Source organism: Mobula hypostoma, chromosome 17, assembly GCF_963921235.1.
Source record: "Mobula hypostoma chromosome 17, sMobHyp1.1, whole genome shotgun sequence".
Taxonomy (NCBI): Eukaryota; Metazoa; Chordata; class Chondrichthyes; order Myliobatiformes; family Myliobatidae; genus Mobula; species Mobula hypostoma.
In genome coordinates, this window is record NC_086113.1 from 1,350,841 (window position 1) to 1,360,807 (window position 9,967).

The following is a 9,967-nucleotide window of genomic DNA, read 5'->3' on the forward strand; positions in this document are numbered from 1 at the left end:
ATTTTTATATCATCCATGTGCCTATCTCAGGGTTTCTTAGATGCCCCCAATGTATCTGTCTCTACCACTCCCGCCAGGGTGTTCCACTCTTAAAAACTACCTCTGACAATCCACCCCCCATTCTTTCCTTCATTACGCTCCCTTGAATTAGCCATTTCTGCCCCGAGAAAAGGTCTCGAGCTATCCACTCTATCTTCGGCTCGTATGATCTTGTACAACTCCGTCCAACATCTCTTCGAATCTACCCACAACAGCATGCAAACCATTCTGTAGTTATTTTTGTTTTGTCTATTATTACTTTTGGTGGATATGGGTAATATTGGCAGGGTCAGAATTTTGCTGCCCAATCTTAACCCCCATTTCAAGGTGGCTCGCTTAGTCAATGTAAAATGCAGCTGCAATTAACTAGTTGCTGGATGTGGAATTGCCTACAGGTGAGGGTGGAGGAGTTTCTCTCCTGAGGGACACTGGTGAATCAGATTACTGGATGTGGAATTGCCTACAGGTGAGGGTGGAGGAGTTTCTCTCCTGAGGGACATTGGTGAATCAGATTACTGGATGTGGAATTGCCTACAGGTGAGGGTGGAGGAGTTTCTCTCCTGAGGGACACTGGTGAATCAGATTACTGGATGTGGAATTGCCTACAGGTGAGGGTGGAGGAGTTTCTCTCCTGAGGGACATTGGTGAATCAGATTACTGGATGTGGAATTGCCTACAGGTGAGGGTGGAGGAGTTTCTCTCCTGAGGGACACTGGTGAATCAGATTACTGGATGTGGAATTGCCTACAGGTGAGGGTGGAGGAGTTTCTCTCCTGAGGGACACTGGTGAATCAGATTACTGGATGTGGAATTGCCTACAGGTGAGGGTGGAGGAGTTTCTCTCCTGAGGGACACTGGTGAATCAGATTACTGGATGTGGAATTGCCTACAGGTGAGGGTGGAGGAGTTTCTCTCCTGAGGGACATTGGTGAATCAGATTACTGGATGTGGAATTGCCTACAGGTGAGGGTGGAGGAGTTTCTTTCCTGAGGGACATTGGTGAATCACCAGAGCAATGGAGCCTCTCTTCTCCCACCTCCCACCAGCAGAAGGTACAAAAGCCTGAAAGCGTGCATCACCAAGCTGAAGGACAGTTCCCACCCCGCTGTTACAGGAATATTGAATAGTTGCCTATACAATAACTTGGATTCTTCCATCCTCCCTGCCGCATGGTATTCCGTGTCTTTAGTTAATCTCTTCCATACCTTACAATGTTTAATTTATGCACTTAAACTTGTTAATTATGTGTGATTTGTGTGTAGATTTTATCCTTCCCTTTATAATTTAACGAGTGTAATGTGTGTCATTACAGTGCTTTACACCCCAATTTAGAGAAGCATTGTCTCATTTCTATATACGTTGTATGGCTATATACATTATATATTGTACATGTATATAATTAAAAGACGATGAACTTTGACTTGATTTCCCTCCTCTCTTGGCACTAGAAAGGGCAGAAATTCCAAGACTTCACAAAGAACTGTTTAATTGTTATTTCACAGTTCAAATCTATGTCCTATATTAGATCATTTATCTTCTGAACTTGAGAAATTCATTACGTCCTAGTGAGCTAACGTAGTCACAGACATGCTGAGGGAATTATTCCTGTCACACCATCTGTGCTGGTCCATTGACACAATTTAAAATGCTCAAACTCGAACATTTTCTCCATGCTTTCCCTTATTGTTCACCATGAAACACAGGAGCACTATTTGGCCATTCAGCCCCTCGAGTCTGATCTGCTATTCCATCATGGCTAATTTATTATCCGTATCAACCCCATTCTTTTGCCTTCTCCCCATAACCTTTGACACCCTTACTAATCAGGAACCTATCAACCTCCACTTTAAAAAAAACCCAATCACCTGGTCTCCACAGCTGTCTGCGGCAATGAATTACACAGATTTACCACCCTCTGGCTAAAGAAATTCCTCCTCATCTCTGTTGTAAATGAAGTCCCTCTGTTTTGAGGTTGTATCCTCTGATCCTAGACTCCCCCACTAAAGGAAACATCCTCTCCACATCTACTCTATCTAGGCCTTTCAATATTCCATAGGTTTCAATGAGATTCCCCCCAACTCATTTTTAGAAACTCCAGTGAGTAAAGGCCTAGAGTCATCAAATGCTCCTCATATTAACCCTTTCATTCTCAGAATTATTCTTGTGGACCCTCTCCAATACAGTACATAATAGAACAAATCTGAATTACTGTCAGTGGTATTCAAGACCATCAGATATAGTAGCAGAAGTAGGCCATTCAGCCCATCGAGTCTGCTCCATCATTCAATCATGGGCTGAGCCAATTCTTCCAGTCATCCCCACTCCCCAGCCTTCTCCCCACATCCTTTCATGCCCTGGCTAATCAAGAACTTATCTATCTCTGCCTTAAATACACCCAGTGACTTGGCCTCCACAGCCGCTCGTAGCAACAAATTCCACAGATTTACCATCCTCTAACTAAAGTAGTTTCTCCACATTTCAGTTCTAAAAGGTCATCCTTCAATCCTGAAGTTGTGCCTTATTAACCTAGACTCCCCTACCATGGAAAATAATTTTGCCATATCTAATCTGTTCAGGCCTTTTAACATTCGGAATGTTCCTATGAGATCTCCCCTCATTCTCCTGAACTCCAGGGAATACAGCTCAAGAGCTGCCAGACGTTCCTCATATGGTAACCCTTTCATTCCTGGAATCATTCTCGTGAATCTTCTCTGAACCCTGCAAGTGTGGACTCACGAGTGCCTTATAGAATGTCAACATCACATCCCTGCTCTTATATTCTATACCTCTAGAAACAAATGCCAACATTACATTCGCCTTCTTCACCACTGACTCAATCTGGAGGTTAACCTTGAGGGCATCCTGCACCGGACTCCCAAGTCCCTTTGCATCTCTGCATTTTGAATTGTCCCCATCTAAATAATAGTCTGCCCGTTTATTTCTTCCACCAAAGTGCATGACCATCGACTTTCAAACATTATATTTCTTTGCCCATTCCCCTAAACTATTTAAGTCTCTCTGCAGGCTCTCTGTTTCCTCAACACCACCCGCTCCTCCACCTATCTTTGTATCATCGGCAAATTTTGCCACAAATCCATTAATCCCATAGTCCAAATCATTGACATACATCGTAAAAAGCAGCAGTCCCAACACCGGCCCCTGTGGAACTCCACTGGTAACCATCAGCCAGCCACACTAGGATCTCTTTATTCCCACTCTGTTTTCTGCCAACCAGCCAATGCTCCACCCATGCTAGCAATTTCCCTGTAATTCCATGGGCTCTTATCTTGCTAAGCAGCCTCATGTGTGGCACCTTGTCAAAGGCCTTCTGAAAATCCAAGTATACGATATATGCTGCATCTCCTTTGTCTACCCTGCTTGTAATTTCCTCAAAACATTGCAGTAGGTTAGTCAGGCAGGATTTTCCTTTCAGGAAACCATGGTGGCTTTGGCCTATCTTGTCATGTGCCTCCAGGTACTCCATAATCTCATCCCTAACAATTGATTCCAACAACTTCCCAACCACTGATGTCAGGCTAATGGGTCTATAGTTTTCTTTCTGTTGCCTCCCACCCTTTTTAAATAGCAGAGTAACATTTGCAATGTTCCAGTCATCCGGTACAATGCCAGAATCTGTCGTTCTTGAAAGATCATTGTTAATGCCTCCACAATCTCTCTAGCTACTTCCTTCAGAACCCAAGGGGGCATTCCATCAGGTCCAGGAGATTTAGCCACCCTCAGACCATTAAGCTTCCTGGGCACCTTCTCAGTTGTAATTTTCACTGCACAAACTTCACTTCCCTGACACTCTTGAATGTCCGGTATACTGCAGATGTCTTCCACTGTGAAGACTGATGCAAAATACACATTCAGTTCCTCTGCCATCTCTGCGTCTCTCATTAATATCTCCAGCATCATTTTATATTGGTCCTATATCTACCCTCAACTCTTTTTTACCCTTTATATACTTAAAAAAGCTTTTAGCATCTTCTTTGATATTAGCCACCAGCTTCCTTTCATAATTCATCTTCTCCTTCCGAATGAGCTTCTTAGTTTCCTTCTGCAAGTGCTGTTTGTATTTTAAAGCTCCCCAATCCTCTACCTTCCCACTAGTTTTGGCTTCCTTGTATGCCCTCTTCATATACTTAAAAAAGCTTTTAGTATCTTCTTTGATTCGCCAGCTTCCTTTCATAATTCATCTTATCCTTCGTAATGACCTTCTTAGTTTCCTTCTACAAGTTTTTAAAAGCTTCCCTATCTTCCCACTAGCTTTGGCTTCATTGTATGCCCTCTCTTTTGCTTTAACTTTGGCTCCGACTTCACTTGTCAGTCACGGTACTGTCCTCCTTCCATTCGAAAATTTCTTCTTATTTGGAATCTCTCTCTCTTCCACTTCCCTCATCCTTCACAGAAACTCCAGCCACTGATGCCATGCTATCCTTCCTGCTAGTGTCTCTTTCCCATCAACCTTGGCCAGTTCCCCTCCCATGCCATTGAAAGACTGACATATTGGAGTTTAGTTTCTCCTTCTCAAATTTCAGAGTGAACTCGATCATATTGTGATCACTAAGGGTTACTTAACCTTAAGCTCTCTTATCACCTCCGGATCATTGGACAACACCCAATCCAGCACAGCTGATCCCCTAGTGGGATCAACAACAAGTTTTTCTAAAAAGCCATCCCTTTGACATTCTACAAATTCTCTCTCGAGGTACAGTACTGATCTGGTTTTCCCAATCCACTTTCACGTTAAAATCCCCAACGATTATCATGACATTGCCCTTCTGACATGCCTTTTCTATCTCCTCTGGTAATTTGTAATCCTCATCCCAGCAGCTGTTTGAAGGCCTGTATACAACTGCCATTAGGGTCCTTTTACCCTTGCCATTTCTTAACTCAACCAAAAGAGACTCTACACCTTCCAATCCTATGTCATCCCTTTCTAATGATTTAATATTATTTCTTATACATGGGGCCACACCACCCCCTCTGCCTACTAACCTGTCTTTCCAATACACTGTATATCCTTGGACATTCAGCTCCCATCCTTTAGCCAAGTGTCAGAGATGGCCACAACGTTATGCTTGCCAATCTGCAGCTGAATTTCAAGATCATCCATTTTATTTCTTATGCTGCGTGCATTCAAATATAACACTTTCAGTCCAGTATTTGTTGCTTTCTGTTGTAAATCATCCCACTGGCTTTGATTATGCCTCATCTCCTGCCTGTTCTTTCTGTTGCACGCTGTCTTTGATTTACTTCTCTTTTCCCCTTCCTCAGCCCTATCACTCCAGTTTCCATCCCCCTAATAGCTCTAACAGTTTAAACCCTCCTTAACAGCTCTATTAAACCTGCCTGCTAGGATATTGGATAGCTTTGGGTTCAGGTGTAACCCGTCCTTTTTGTACAGGTCATATCTCCCCCAGAAGAGGCCCCAATAACCCAAGAACCCGAAGCCCTGCCCCCTACACCAGTCTCTCAGCCACTCATTAATATGCCTGATCATGCTATTCTTGCGCTCGTTAGCACGTGGCACAGGCAGCAATCCTGAGATTACTACCCTGGAGGTCCTGCTTTTCAGCTTCCTACCCAACTCCCTGAATTCTCTCTTCAAGACCTCCTCTCTTTTTCTACCTATTTCATTGGTACCAATGTGTACCAAGACTTCTGGCTGGTCACCCTCTCCCTTCAGAATACTCTGCACCCGATCCGAGACATCCTGTACCCTGGCAGCTGGGAGGCAACACACCATGCAGGTATCTCTATCAGGCTGACAGAATCTCCTCACTATGACAACCCTATGATTACCACATTCCTCATCTTCTTCTCTCCCTTCTGCACCATGGAACCAGGCTCAGTGCCAGAGACCCAATTGCCTTGGTTATCCTCTGTCAGGTCATCCCCCTCAACAGCGTCCAAAACAAGAAAACGATTACGGAGGGGGATAGCCACAGGGGTGCTTTCTACTATCTGAGCTCTTCTCTTCCCTTCCCTTCCCCGACAGTCACCTACTTGTCTAACTCCTGCACCCTCAGGGTGACCATCTCCCTGTAACTCCTCTCCATCTCCTACTCACTTTCCCTAATAAGCTGTAGGTCACCAAGTCGCAGCTCCAGATCCCTAACACGGTCAGGAGCTGTATCTCGGTGCACCTGGTGCAAATGTGGCCATCTGGGAGACTGGAAGATTCCCGGGATTCCCACATCTGACACCCAGGACAAAATACTAACCCTACAGACATGCTGTCTATTCCTCAAAAAAAAATGCAAAGAAAAAACGAAGTCCACTTACTCACTTACCTCGCCGAAGTCCGAATGAGCCAAAGCCCTACCACACTGACTGACCGCTCCGCTAGGCAGTATCTTCCCTTTATGCCTGAACCTGCCCTGCTCTCCAACTCACGATTGGTTATAGCCAAGTTCCTGCAAAGCCTTCCCCTTTTAAACTTTGCTCCTGGACCTGTGTGCTGCCTCCTCTCTCCTAGCTCTCCAACTCACAATTGGTGCTCCAGTTTTATTTATTTTTATATATGTATGAGAAGTGCAAAAATAGAAATTAAAAAAGTAGTGGGGTAGTGTTCATGGGTTCAATGTCCATTTAGAAATAGGATGGCAGAGGGGAAGACGCTGTTCCTGAATCATTGAGTGTGTGCCTTCAGGCTTCTGTACCTCCTTCTGGATGGTAACGAGAAGAAGGCACGTCCTGGGTGATGGAATCCTAATGATGGACGCCACCATTTTGAGGCATCGCTCCTTGAAGACGTCCTGGATACTACAGAGGCCAGTGCCCATGATGGAGCTGGCTAAGTTTACAACTCTTTGCAGCTTATTTCAATCCCGTGCAGTAACACCCTCCCCCCACACCAGACGTTAATGCAGCCAGTTAGAATGCTCTGTAGAAATTTGAGAGTGTCTTTGTTGACATACCAAATGACCTCAAACTCCTGTTGAAATACAGCCGCTGTTGTGCCTTCTTTATAGCTGCATCAATATGTTGGGTCCAGGTTAGCTCCTCAGCGATATTGACACCCAGGAAATTGAAATTGCTCACCCTTTTCACTCCCGATCCCTCTCTAAGGACTGGTGTGTGTTCCCTCATCTTACCCTTTCTGAAGTCCACAATCAGATCTTTGGTCTTACTGATGCCAAGTGCCAGGTTGTTGCTGCGATACCACTCCACTCATAGGCTTATCTCACTCCTGTACACTCTCACATCACCACCTGAGATTCTACCAACAATGGCTGTATCATCAGCAAATTTATAGATGGTATTTGAGCTGTGCCTAGCCACACGGTCATGGGTGTAGAGAGAGTAGAGCAGTGGGCTAAGCACACACCCCTGAGGTGTGCCAGTGTTGATCGTCAACGAGGTGGAGATGTTATCTCCAATCTGCACAGGTTGTAAGCCTTTCGGTTAGGAAGTTGAGGATCCAGTTACATAGGGAGGCACAGAGGTTCTAGAGTTTTTCCAATCGGAACTGTAGGAATGATTGTGTTAAACGCTGAGCTGTAGTCAGGATACTGACATAGGTATTTGCATTGTCCAGTGAGGCCTGAGCAATGCCTTATAAAGCCTCAGCATAACGTCCTTGTTTTGATATCCTAGTCCTCTCGAAATGAATGCCATGTGAATCAGTAGATACATTCTGGAGTGAGTACATACATTACTAAGCTTGTTGGATTGGACAATATTTTCCAATGTATGTGAATTAAGTGATTGCAAAGACCAGGAACTGCAAACTCCCCCTATGAGAAAAATGTCTTAATATTGAGAGGCTGCTGTATCCTGAGTTAAAAAGTGTGAAGTTAAAGAAGATACATTCAGGTTTTTAAATTATTGTTTCAGCTTGGCCACGCTTGCAAACCATGTCTGAATCAGAGTTATCTGGAGCAAAACACTCCAGGTGCTGGAAGTCTTTAACAGAAATAGAAAATGCTCAGAGCACTCAGCAGGTCAGGCAGCACCTGTGGAGAGATCTGACCCTCCATGGACTCTGACTGAGGCAGTGAGAAATTTAGACAATCAGCCAGCATAATCAAAGACCCCACCCATTCAGACATTCTCTCTTCTCCCCTCTCCCACCAGGTAGATGATACAAAAAAACCTGACAGAACCAAAACAAGGTTCAGTGATAGCTTCTGTCTCACTGTTATCAGACTCTTAAACAATCCTCTTGTATGATAAGATGGATACCTTACCTCACTGTGATCTTGCACTTTATTGATTACCTTCACTGCACTTTCTGTCACTGCCACACTTTATTCTGCACTCTATTGTTTTACCTGTTCTACCTCAGTGCACTGTGTAACGATCTGATCTGTATGAACAAGCTTCTCACTGTATCTCAATATTTGTGACAATAATAAACCAATTTCAATGCCAAGAATACCACTAGTTCTTCACATTGGTATCCAAACCCAATACCAAAACCATTCAGTTCCAATACGTGTGGCAATACTAGCCAGAATGAAAATATTTTACTGTTGAGACTCGCTTCCCAGTAGCCTCAGTTCAGATGAGCTTTCACTGATAGAGAGTTACTCTAGAAAAAGACTCTTTCCTATCAAAGTGAAAACAGATCTCTATAAAGTGATCTAAATTAATTACAAATATAAAACACAAAAAAATTGATTGCGTACGGCAGGGGTCCCCAACCTTTTTCGCACTGCGGACCGGCCGACCCGGGGGAGGGGGTAGGGTTGCCAACGGACAAGAGTAGCAGTCAAATACGTTGGGTTTACCCCAAAAAACTACAATGATCATGAAGCCTCGCGCGGGCACCAGTGCGCATGCGTGACGTTACGTGCAGAACGAACACACACACAGAGTTTTTTGGCGATTTTGTTCGGGGGGGGGTGTTAATCACGACCGGAATATCGGTGATAAGTGGCTAATACACTCAATTTTGTTTCTAAAAGGGTTTATGTAACGAATTTAATATTAAACACACAGCGCATATTTTCCTCGTATGAATATAGTGGTAATTATCAGGGGAGGAGGGGGAGCTTGAAGTAAGTGTTGAATGAACTTCCAGTAGAAGTGGTAGAGGCAGGTTCGATATTATCATTCAGAGAAAAATTGGATAGTTAAGTGGACAGGAAAGGAATGGAGGGTTATGGGCTGAGTGCAGGTCGGTGGGACTAGGTGAGAGTAGTGTTCGGCACGGACTAGAAGGGCCGAGATGGCCTGTTTCCGTGCTGTAATTGTTATATGGTTATTTCAGTCAATAGCATCATAACATTTTAAGTAACGTTTGGATATTAAATACACAGCACATATTTTCCCCGTATGAACATATAAAATCATTGCAACGCACCAATATCGCTGAATCAGTGGGAGCCCTGGGCTTGTTTTCCTGCAACAACACGGTCCTATCGAGGGGTGACGGGAGACAGCGATACTCGAACGGGGTTCCTTATGTCCAGTCTATTCCGCAGTTTAGTTTTCGTCGCATTCATTGCAGCGATATGTTGGAAATAGAAGCAACATTTTCAGTTCTTTCGAGGCTATCTCAGGATATTTAGCCTTGACTTTGATCCAGAATGCCGGCAGAGATGTTATATCAGACATACTTTACAGCCCGCCGTCATTTGCAAGGTCGAGGAGTTGATCTCCTTCCCGCGCTGACATGGATGACGCGCGGGTGATGACCTCGCGTGCGTTCAAGCTCAACAGTGCGCGTGACAGGGAATGAGGGAAGGTGCAGCTGACCCATATCGCCAAATCATATCGTTTCCTTACGGCCCGGTGGTTGGGGACCACTGGCGTAAGTATTCAGCTCCTTTAATATGACACACCAAATCATCACTGGTGCAGCCAATTGGTTTTAGAAGTCTCACAATTAGTTTAACACGTGTATGCAGTCAAGATGTTTCAACTGGATTAGTAAGTATGCAGTGATACTAAGATAGGTGGCGTTGTGGATAAT

At 44.3% G+C, this 9,967-nt stretch overlaps 1 long non-coding RNA gene across 2 annotated transcripts in view; it reads right to left on the reverse strand.

The window, feature by feature from the left end:
• LOC134357665 (uncharacterized) overlaps positions 1–9,644 on the reverse strand; it is a 57,975-nt gene extending 48,331 nt beyond the window's left edge. For both annotated transcript variants that reach the window (XR_010020690.1, XR_010020691.1), the window contains exon 1: positions 9,356–9,644. This is a non-coding gene — a long non-coding RNA (uncharacterized LOC134357665). The remainder of the gene's footprint in view (positions 1–9,355) is intronic.
• Between the last annotated feature and the right edge of the window lie 323 nt (positions 9,645–9,967).